General features: G+C 32.6%; 1 long non-coding RNA gene across 2 annotated transcripts; it reads right to left on the reverse strand.

Annotated features, from left to right (window-relative positions):
* Positions 1–10898: 10898 nt before the first annotated feature.
* On the reverse strand, positions 10899–11800 carry LOC129284998 (uncharacterized). Of its 2 annotated transcripts, XR_008587050.1 has the most exons (4): positions 11678–11705; positions 11519–11574; positions 11380–11438; positions 10899–11269 (listed from the first exon to the last, which is right to left on the reverse strand). It is a non-coding gene; the product is annotated as an uncharacterized LOC129284998 (long non-coding RNA). The 2 variants fall into 2 exon arrangements; XR_008587049.1 differs by having other exon boundaries at positions 11519–11800.
* Between the last annotated feature and the right edge of the window lie 188 nt (positions 11801–11988).

Genomic DNA, 11988 nt, shown 5'->3' on the forward strand with positions numbered 1-11988 from the left:
TGAGGTAGAGGAGTAAATTTTAGTTATGCTGATGTTTCGATGCTTATGATGTGTTGTACTAGTAGTCTTAGGTCCATTAGACATGGTCCAGGTGTTAGGAAAAGCTTTTGGTACTTGTTGAGGGTTTTGGACACCCATTTTGTGTAAAAATGTTAAAAAGTAGTTAAAATGTGTTTGAATGTCCAACTTCCTAGTGTATTTTATTTTGGAAGTAAAACCCATGCCATTAGTTAGTATAAGAAAAGAGCTTTTTGTAGATACCTAGATCACATCATTTGGATGTCGGATGGAGAATTGGGGCGAGTCGAAAGTTTCCTTGATTTTACTGTCAAGTGACAGCAGAACCAGTGGAATTTTGTGCAACACGCCGCAGTGCATGAAGCTTTAGTCCCAGCGTGTGGCATAGAGAGCAACACGTCGTGGCGCAAAGTGCATCTGCTGCGGCACATTGCTTCGTATTTTAGTACATAATTTGTTTTCAACCATTTTCGACTTCTTTCACTCCTCTAAGGTATCCCATGCTTCCAAAACTTATTTTGACTCTGATATGAAAGGTTTTGATCAATTTTTATCTCATTTCTATTAAAAAATTAGGATCCTTTCTTTTTAGATTAAACCTTGGTAATCACTCTTCAGAGCTAATCCCTCGATTACCATGAGCTTTATTTATTGTGTTTAGTAGAGTGAGAATGTTTCAAGCTTTCAACGTGTCCTAAATCTCTGTCTGATATCTGGTTGAGGTGGTTTTGGTGTTTACACGAAGCTTTCTCCTAGCTCTAGCTAATAGTACCGATTTCACACTATAACTCTTATTCTATAAAAAGTTAGACACCAAAACCCATTTTTGACTACTTTTTTACAAAATTTCACAGATGGGTGTCCCAATTCAACCACACGTGCTAATAGCTCATATCGACCATCCAACCATACTATATAGACTCTTACGAACCTGTGCAACGCACCACATACAATTAAAAACACTTATATCGCAAAATCACCACTCAACCTTAATTTTCACAAAATACAAAAAGGGAGGAAATATTGCACAAATTCATCAATTTCATTCTAATTCTTTCAAAATACATATATAATTGCACAAGTATTTTGGTCATATTCACAGGTTTACAACTAAGACTCACTAACTCAGGGTACAAAATACATAAGTTGTACACAAAATAATGCAAGTAGTGCAAAAATATCGTCAAATGTTCCTAGTTGGCAAAAACAATAACATATACACATGAAACAACAAAAAGGAGGCATATAGAGGATTACTCCACAATCCTAGGCTTCCGTGTATTTTCCCTAACTCAAATTCGATGAGTTAGGTCCTAAAATATTGAGAATTAAAGGGTAAGTATAACTATTCAGTAACCAAATTTCACCTAATCTATGCAGTTGCATATCAATTGTAAATATATAGATGTGAATAGGCAAATACACATATAATACATATGAAACACTTGGCCATAGTTCACAAAACTAACAACCATGTGAACGGGTTTACAAGACATAATAATCATGTTATTTTACGAAGCATAACACAAGGTTACAATAATAACAACCATGCTCCCTTAACATATATCGGACCATAAAACTAACAACCATATGATCAAACTTATATGCATAATCATATGCCAACTTTATACCCTCCTGTTACCTCCGACATAAAACTGGTGGCTATCATATAGCTATATCCTTCACGTACTAACCCAACCTTCCACTTGTGAAGAGCTACTAGGCCAAGGTGAACTCACTTACTTATGTAATCTAGTTTCTCCCAATACTAACAACCATGGGGTGTCGTATCCCTAATTTAACCTCCTCATGAACCAATGGAGACTAGTTAGATTCAAGTCCCTCGTAGAACAAGTGGGACAGTCCTGAATCAACCATGAGATAAGGGCTACCTCTCAATTCCAACGGTCAGTGCCAAGGCAAGTTCTCAATTTCAACGGTTACTGCCAGTACCACATAAATTTAAACCAATCTACTCCTCTCCCTAGGCGAACTCCTGCCAATAATCATGCTATGTGTATTTGTCACATATTATGCATTTCAAGGATTAGTTCATAGAAATTAATCTCATATACTCATATTCAATCACTCTACATATTCAACATATCACACATCACAATTCTTCACTTTTACAACATCATACCATAACTAAATTTATAAATCACAAGTGGTTGGTATAATAAATGTTTTTCCTTTCTAAAATCATTTTACAACTAAACATATTTCCAACATACATCATTTATTTAAATCATCAATTACATTTCACAATTAACATTCAATTATAAAAGTTAAGTTTTCCTCAATTGCCTCAAACCTTTAAGAGGTCAAAGGTTTGCCACTCATAATACCAACTTCTAAAGCTTCTACAAGCTTGAACAATGCCAAATGAAATGACACTATAACCAACATCTAGAATATCATCATGATCCCATCTTTAAGGATTTATCAACATATATCTCCATACATTCTGTTCCATCAACTCATAAATCACTACCCATTCATACTTAATGGGCTCTTTAGGTTCCATTAGTGCACATTATCATTAATAACACTTCAGACTACCATTAATGGACATAAACCTCCCCTAACTACCACATTTATGTGGATTTTTAGGTATTAAATGATCTATCCAATAAACTCTTGATAAAATTATTAATGTAGGGTTTACTTATTACAAACCACTCCTATTATACTCATTTTAACTAATGGGATCTAACCCATAATCCTATAGACCAAAAATGAACTCTCCAACTCAAATCCTACCATAAATCATCATAAATGAGGGAGAGAAAGAAAGAAGAAGGCATGATAGACTTACCTTGGGTGTTTGGGAGCTTTAATCTAGTCTCAATATGATCCCACAACATGCCCTAGTAGAGCAAAAGTAGAGCTATTCGTTTTCTTCTTCTTCTTCTCTTTTCATGCAGAACGTGAATTGATTTATCAAAAATTTTGGCCCTCCACCACGACGCACGACACAGAGGAGCTTGTTGCATTCAAATCTACCTCTATGCATCATGATGGACTGACCACACGTTGTGGCATATGGCATAGAGAGTAAATCTTCACTTTTCCTTCTTCTTTCCTTGCCCAGGTGGCTCGCTATTAATTCGGACCAACTTCTAGGGCTAAAATCACTACAATTACACCAATTAAACCCTTCTGGCCACACACCTTATTAACTCACTAATTACTCTCATTAGGTTAATAAACCAAGATTAAATTTTTCTTGGATGTTACACCTAACAGAGGATTTTTGTCCCTACTTTATATATCTTTGTTTTCTCCTTCTTCTATTGTATTAATTTGGGATCTTATTTTTCAGAAAATTGTCTATATACCGTGATGGATGCACAATGTGCCATGGTGCATGGCATAGAGAGGGCTTGCCCAAGTGTGTCAACATGCATGCACCGCGGCACCTAATCTACTAGGCGTGACACATGGCACATAACCTTATCCTTCAAATTTTTTCTTCTTCTTATTCCTGGTTAATTAATTCTCCTTTGGACCTACTTTTAAGAATGGAAATCACATCTAAACATGCTTGTTAGGCCTCTCCGGCCACACACCTCACTAATATACTTAATTAATCTAATTAGGCTTAACTAATCCAGTTTAAAAGTGGATGTTACAATAAAGCTATACCTTTAATCACTAAAGGGCACAAGATCGTGAAAGATTTTGTAGGTAACCAATTAGTGACCCTATACTAATTCAAGCCAACCATATAAGAACTTAAAAAATAAAGAGATAATTTATTTTTCAAGCCATAGCCTTTATCTAAAATTTTCAAACCAGGGAGGATAGTCTTATATTTACCAACATATATTTTTTTATTGATGAAAGTGGCAAGCAAGGACAATATAAGGAGATTAAACTCCTTTCATACATAAGTATTTTCACACATTTAGGGATGACCTGATCAAAATAGGAATTAAAAAAATGCTTGCATAAGCACTTTTGGCAATGAGATCTACATAGATTATGCTTTCCCTATGAGTCACCAACATATTTTCAAACACTTTATGGACATCATTCATGATACATAGAGTACAATCATGAGATCAAAATTTGTTGTTAAAAAAAGGGGAAAAAGTACTTCAATAAAAGAGGTCACAGATTGCCAATCTATCTCTAATCATATAAAAGGCTTTAAACAAGCATAAATCACAAAGACAGAACCAACACTCTTTCAGCATAAATACACTTATAAAAAATAAAATCAGAGAGCACTCCATTCTAATAAGCACATATGAATATACAAAATCTATCACAGTACTAACAAAATCTACCAGCAGCATATATCATCTTTTACTAAGGCAAGAATCAATCTGAAAGTATAAAAGCAGAACATGAAATTGATTTTGATATAAATACATTAAATCAAACAAAAATTGACTTCAGACCTTTTAACAAAGATATTTATCTCAAATTAGTTCTTCTTCTTTTTCCTTCGTTCTCTCCAAAATCAGACCTCAATTTATCTTTTATTTCTTCGGTTGCCCTCTATGGCCCTCCTAAATTTCTATTATTCTTGAAACTCTATTGCTTTCTCCAAACTCAGACTCTAAATTCGGCCTTCTCCTTTAGCACATAGCATTGTCTTTCATTTGCAGAGCTGCCCTTCTTTACCACCAACCTTTCCATTTGTGCAGCAATCTTGCCCTGAATCCATAGACGTGAATATAAGGTATCCTTTTTTTAGGGCTTGCGTGAGAGATCAAAAGATCATAAACCTATTTGCTTGTTCCCCTCCTCCTTAACTGCTGCTTTCTATGATGATGACCTTGGATAGCATGGGGTTACTACATTTGCATCTCTTCTCTGCCTTTGTACGTGTACATCTCCTCTTTTGCTCTCTTGCTGCATCTGGTTGAAGGGTTTTAGACTATGTTTAGTTGAAGGGGAGGGGAGGGGAGGGAGGAGAGAGGAGGGGAGGGAATGGAGGGAGGGGAGGGGGGAACCCTCCAATTTGAAGGGGAGGTTTTGGAGGGGAGAGAAGGGAACATTTTAACCCTCCCCTCCAATCCAACTAAACAAACCCTTAAGGTTGAGTGAAACGCTGGAGTAATTAGTGTTTCACTCTCCCTTTTTTTTCTTAATTTTAATTATCATTTCTAGATTATTTTTTAGGTGAAGATATATATATATTAAGGGAAACAACCAAATCTATGAGAACTTGAAAATATCAAGAAGTTGATCCTCATAATTTTTTGATCATTAAGATAATTTGGTGAAAAGATTTTAACAGATTTAAGAAATATTTTCTCCTCTATTTTAGAATTGATTCTGAAGACCAATTAAATTTATCTTCTTTATTTTTTTGTTTGAAAAATAATCCTTAAAAAGAATTAACTTTCATTCTTTGTATTTATTTATTGTTTTGAAATATAATTCTTAGAAAGAATCAATATTTCTTTTTTTTCTCTATTTCAACAATTTTTTAAAATTAACTCTTAAAAAGGAATTAAATTTCATTTTTATATTTTTATATTTTTTTGATTGTTTTAATGAACGAAAAGTAAAAAAAGTCTAGCCACCAAAAGATTATCTAGGCTAAAATAAAATTAAACCCTATTAATTAAATTTTTTCTTTTTTTTATATTATTAAAATTTCTTTTTTTTGTAAAATTTATTATTATTAGTATATTTAAAAATTCCTGGACAAAATATATTATTCACATTTGCCCCTCTTTACTTGCTTTTTATGTAAGTATATGAAAAAAAGTATAGTTTTTGAATTCTCACATATCTAATAACTAAAGATAGAACATGTATTTTGATCGGCCATGTAATACGTATAAAAAGACCTAATTGTCCCTGACGCGACTAGATATGATGGAGTGTGAAACTATTGGATAATAATCATAATGAAATAATTTTTTTAATTTTTTGTTTTTGTAGCAATGTGATGAGGTGATGTGATGCAAATGAAAATGATCAAATAAAATAGATATGATGTTGTAAACAATTGACAATAATCCAAACAAAGTACATGTTGACTAAGTGCCCTTCTTCATTTGATTTTTAAGTGAGAATTTCATGAGATAATATTCTTATCTTAGAATGAATGAAGAAAGAAACATGTATTTTATTTGGAGGGGCAAGACGCGTAAGTAACAACAAAACAAAGGGTTTATATTTGAAGATGAAATTTTGTTTGGGAAATAAATAAAACAAAACCTTAATGAAAATAAATTGCTTATGCTTCAAAGGACTTGGGTGGATGCTCACCTTTACAAGGCTTTAAAAGAATAGTGATAGTTAGTACTAAGCTTTAAGAGTACCTGCCATTATAGGGCTTTAAAAGAATAGTGTCAATTGATACTGGACTTTAAGGGTGCCTGCTATTACAGAGCCTTAAAAGAATAATGCTTGCCGTTACAGGGTTTAAAAGAATAGTGCTTGCCGTTATAGGGCTTTGAGGGTGCTTGCTGTTATAGGTCTTTAAAAGAATAGTGCAAGCTGATACTAGGCTTTGAGAGTGCTAGCTATTGCAGGGCTTTAATAGAATATTGCTAGCATATACTGGGCTTTAAAAGAATAATGCCTGCTATTACAAATCTTTAAAAGAATAATGCAAGCTAATATTGGGCTTTAAGGGTGCTAGCTGTTATAGGGTTTTAAAAAAATAATACCAGCCAATACTGAGCTTTAAAATAATAGTTCCTACCACTACAAGGCTTTAAAAGGGGTGCCAACTGATACTAGTCTTTGAGGGTGCCTGCCATTACAGGGCTTTAAAAGAATAGTACCAGCCAGTACTGGGCTTTAAAACAATAGTGCTTGCTGTTATAGGGCTTTAAAAGGGGTGCTAGCCGATACTAGTCTTTGAGGGTACCTAAGTACCAACCCGTACTAGGCTTTGAACGTGCTTGCCGTTACAGGGCTTTAAGAGGGGTTCCAGCTAGTACTGGGCTTTAAGGGTGCCGCCGGTACTGGGCTTTAAAAGAATAGTACCTACCGTTACAGGGCTTTAAGAAGGGTGCCGGCCGGTACTGGGCTTTGAGGGTACTTGCCATTACAATGCTTTAAAATAATAGTGCCTACCATTATGGGGCTTTGATTAGGGTATGAAAATAGGTTTCAAAACCTAATGAAACTATAAGAACTGATAATTGTATTTTTTAAAAAAATTAAATACAATTTATAAGCATAATGATGGCATTATTGGAGCTTTTACTTTCATTATCAATTGTAAGGTTTAAGCTCATGTGTAAGAGATTTCATTGAAGTAATAGGAGAATTGTGTTACAATAAATAAGTTGGTGTGGAACATGCACAAAGAGAGTTCATCCATAGAAAAAACCAAAACCATTAAGATAAATCTATATAGAGTTTACAATGATAGAATATAAATATGAATGAATGTATACAATCTTTGGAAATTATGGAATAGTGATGATGGATAATTAGATAATGATATGTACATTTATTTCCTCAAGAAATATAATTCAAATATTTATGAAATTATTTTTATTTATTAAACTCTAAAAATTTATAATTATTTAATTAACGCAAGCTTGTATATTATTTATGAAATATTATTTTCGACAAGTATTAAATTGGCATTTGAAATGATTCATGTGAGTTGGGTATTGAAAATATAAATTGAATTTTTGAAGTGATTATTTTTCTTGCATGTTTGAAACGTGATTTTTAAGAAGACTTTAAACAAAACATTGCTGTTAACGATAGTTCTATTAGCTCGTAGCACGTTGTGATTAAAAATTAGCTAGTTTGCCTCGTGGGTTTTGATCTCACATTTGTTATTCACAGACTTTATACTTGCGTTTGATTTCATGGTCTTGAGTTGTGTTTGGTTAGTATTACCCTCGTGGACTGTGTTTCCACATTTGTTTCATAGCTTTGGCTGCATTTACTTATTTACCCTCATGAATTGTGTATCTATATTTATCTTCGTAGCATAAGCTGTGTTTAGTTATTTACCCTTGTAAACTATATATCCACATTTGTTACTTGTTTTGTTGAGTTCTCATAATTCTAAATTTTGATTAATATGTATTTTTGAAATTTCAATAATTTTGGTTAGCAAGTGTTATTGCTTTAATTTACGTGAGAATAAATCGCTTTCTTTAAGCATGATAAAATAAATTGTTTTCAATTTACTCTTATTTTACGATTACAATTATGATTTATAAACTTATAAGTTTATTGTGACGAATTATCATCTTTTCAATTAGTTTACACTATTATTTGGATTTATTATTTTAATTCTTTTAAACTTTATTTTGAGAATGCTATTTACTAAAAAATTTATTCGTTAATTGACGCTAACCCTACTACCGACCTCCAAAGGAAAATATAGTTATATTAGGTGAAAATTTTGTTTGGTATTGTTACCTTTTTATGTAAATATTTTAGGATTCATGCATTTTAAAATTTAAAAGAAAGATTAGCTACTCCACATGGATTGTTGTTAGGACTTTATTTTGATTTATATACTGCTGCTAGTTATAAGGAGCTAAGCTCGTAATTGATAATGTATTTTGTGAAAACTTTGTTATAGAATTTTTGGAAGATTTTATTTATATAAGTGGTTCTGTCAAAATTTTAAAAAAAAAGTTGAAGCCTTGTTATGATAATTAATATTAAAAATGTTAGAATTTCTATATAATCTTATTAATTTTTTTGAAAACGAAATGAATTTTCATTTTATGGTTTACGGGAATGTGCGATGTAGTTCACACTCGTGCCGGTCACTCTCTATTTTTGAGGCGTGACAGAAAGAGAGAGTAAAATAGCTAGTTAGCTGAGATGGTTCTTAATTATGATTATGGATGTAATTATTAAATAAAGGTATAATTGAAAAAATAATTATACAAGTTCAATCTCATGTTTTTTAAATCATAATCACTGATTTGAAAAATTAAATTGAATTATTTGAATGAAAAATATATCAATATTATATTTATACACACACTAGTCATATTACTAAAAATTATTTTATTTATATGCGTAAGGTATGTTTTCATCCTTGAACGTTTATCAAAGAGCGTTAGACACCCTGCACTAGTAAGTGAAAAATTTTTCCTCCTAAATTATTTTTTCAAAGAGCAAAAATTCCTTTCATTAGTCATCCCTTAACATTGTTATTATTGACTGACGTGACATATGCGTGAAACCCATATACAATGAAAACACTTTGATAATGTTTTTTAATGTTAATTTATTCCTAAACTCTTTCAAGAGCATTGCACATTTTAAGGTCTTGTTCAAATAAGATTTAATAAATATTATTACTTATAAACATTCATCTAAACTTTATAAATTATTTTTTAATTATTAACACTCAAGTTAGTCTTACAAAAAATTATTGATAACTAGTTTTAAGCTTGGGCCATGCACATGTTATGTCAATAAAAAACAACAAAGTTATCAAATAATTAACAAAAAGGATCTTTTGTTTGTCTGGTAAATAGTTCAATAAGAAAATTGCTCTATTTATCAACACACAAGATCCACAATGCTCCAAAAAGAAAAAAGTTCAGCTGTACAAATAAACCTTAATCTTTATTTATAAGTCATAAATCATGAAATTCATTCTTCAAACTATTAAATTCAAAGATATACATGAAGTTTTCCAAACAAGTCTCGATATATATATATATATATATTTTGGTTTTGTTGTGATATTCGGATAGGGCTGTAGGGCTGATGTGGTAAATAATGGATGTTGTGGTAGCGGGTACATCGAAACATCGTTTTTGTGTAATGAAAAATCACCTGTGTCTGAAGTACCTGCCAATCTTATGGTGAACTAAATTTGTCTTTGTACTCCTGCTATCAAGCTTAGGCTTGCCTTAATATTTAAAAAAAAAAAAAATCACCTGTGTGAACCTAATCCTTCAAAGTATGTGTTCTGGGATTCTTGACATGCCCACTGATAACCCATCACTACGTCTTCTCGGCCCAACCTTGTAGGAGTGGTTTGGTTGTATTTTAATGGAAAAAAATATTAAAAGAAGCCCTATGTACTCCCTGCTGCGGAAATAAGGCATTTCATTTTTTATTATTCTCTTGTAATTTTATGTTGGAAAAATAACAGAAGAGCCCAAATAAACACTTTAATTACTAATAAGCCCACTTTTTGTAGGTCAACTTGTGGTATCACGTCATCTGGTAACATTTTGCCACAGATTGGATTCATTACTGATTAAATTCTTTATTTGGGACTGATCTTTTATTTTTCCCCTTTATATTTCATTAGTCTCAACAGTTTGTGCTCACACTTTCATTAAGAATTTTTTTGCCACATCAGAGACTCCATTGGCAAACTCTTTCTAAACTGATCTGGGATTTTAGAACATAAAGCAGAAGTATGGTAAACTAGAAGAGAGAAAAACAAAGTGAGCAAAATGACGGCTGCATAGAGAAGAGGATCTACCACTATAAAAACTGCTTGCATTAATAACATTAAAAGATATATGATGCTTGTTATATTTCCATAACTATCACTTAAAAGGGATGTGTCAAATCAGGTTGACATATGGTAGAGACTCTCATCACTTAATCAATTCAATTGATTAGAATTCAAATTTCAATCCTTATATTTGTAAAAACCTAATTAGAAGAGATCTTACTCTTTGCCCAGGGTACCCAAAGCAAATTAGCCCTACTATCAACAACTTTCTCGTGCCTTAAAAAAAAAAGTGATTGTATTTATTATCTGCTTTTCAGATATAAAGAATATTTTTCATCCGCAAAATTACTTGCTTCATTCCATTTTATACTTTCTCCACCTTCAAAGGTTTCCTATTTATGCTGCAGCTAGTCTTCGTCAAAGTATATGAAAAGCAAAGCTTCCCCTCTCTCATTTTGGATTCAGTCCTGATATTTTCCAAGGTTTTACAATATTTCTGACGATGTCAACAGAGAAACTAAAGTTACTTAGCATTTTGAGCAGCTTGAAAGTTGGAACATCCAAAATCCAAAGATAACAAATGAAAAGGCACTGATCAGCCTAAACCCAGGATTTATAATGTTATATTACCATATAGAAGGGATGAAAAGTAATAACTTTATCAATGATGATTTATCTAAAGTTGGATGAAGTTCTCATTATAACTTCAACCGCTGTCTTGTCCTGTTGTTCAGGTGTAACAGAAGGGTACAGCTATAAGCAGATTTCATGACAGAGACTTCGGAATTCTGGGTTTGCACAATACAGCTCATTGGAATATGACTCCATGCTAATGCCAGAAGGCAAAGCCCAAAATCAAGAAATCTACCAAAGGAAGAAATTGATGCTCTTCTTAGAGATAAGGAAAAAATATTATTAGTTTGGCAAAAAAGGATCCTAACTCTACTTCATAGTTTAAGGGTCAAAATTCATACCTTTTTTCATGAAAGCAGGCCAACCACTTCATCAAGATTCTGTGGCATCAACTGAATTCCTGAATGTGATGGAATCGTCAATGGAGTTGTTATTTTTATAATCCCAGACACAAACATTTTTAACCAAGATTCTACTCACTTCGTAGATTGTAAATCAAGCTGCATTGTTACTGGTCCAACATTAACCAAACTGACCTTCTCACCGTTACAAGAGGGGTCAGTTAAACGTATGTAGCCATTAGACATTAACACCCAACACATGCATCATCACGAAGAAATTGAACGGACATAAGCTTACCTTCATCATTGCTCCAAAAACTCCATCTGCAAGAATATGAAGCATCTAAGTCAGAACATGACACAGCATTAAGTTCCAAGAGATTTACAAGATGCATTCAAGGAGAGGGGCACATACACATCACCAAGGCTCCTTAAAGAGAATTCAATCTAAATAGAGAGAAGAAGGTTTCCAATGAATTCATGTATATCAAATTATACGACACAACAACAGAATTGACCCACTCGTCATGATAATGCATACTCACTGTTTGTTTCTTTATAATTAGACAAGTGGCAAGATGAATAGGGTTTCCGTCTGTGGTTAATACC

Source organism: Prosopis cineraria, unplaced genomic scaffold (genome assembly GCF_029017545.1).
Source record: "Prosopis cineraria cultivar Desert tree isolate PC_DT_omini unplaced genomic scaffold, ASM2901754v1 PC11, whole genome shotgun sequence".
In the NCBI taxonomy this organism is placed as follows: Eukaryota; Viridiplantae; Streptophyta; class Magnoliopsida; order Fabales; family Fabaceae; genus Prosopis; species Prosopis cineraria.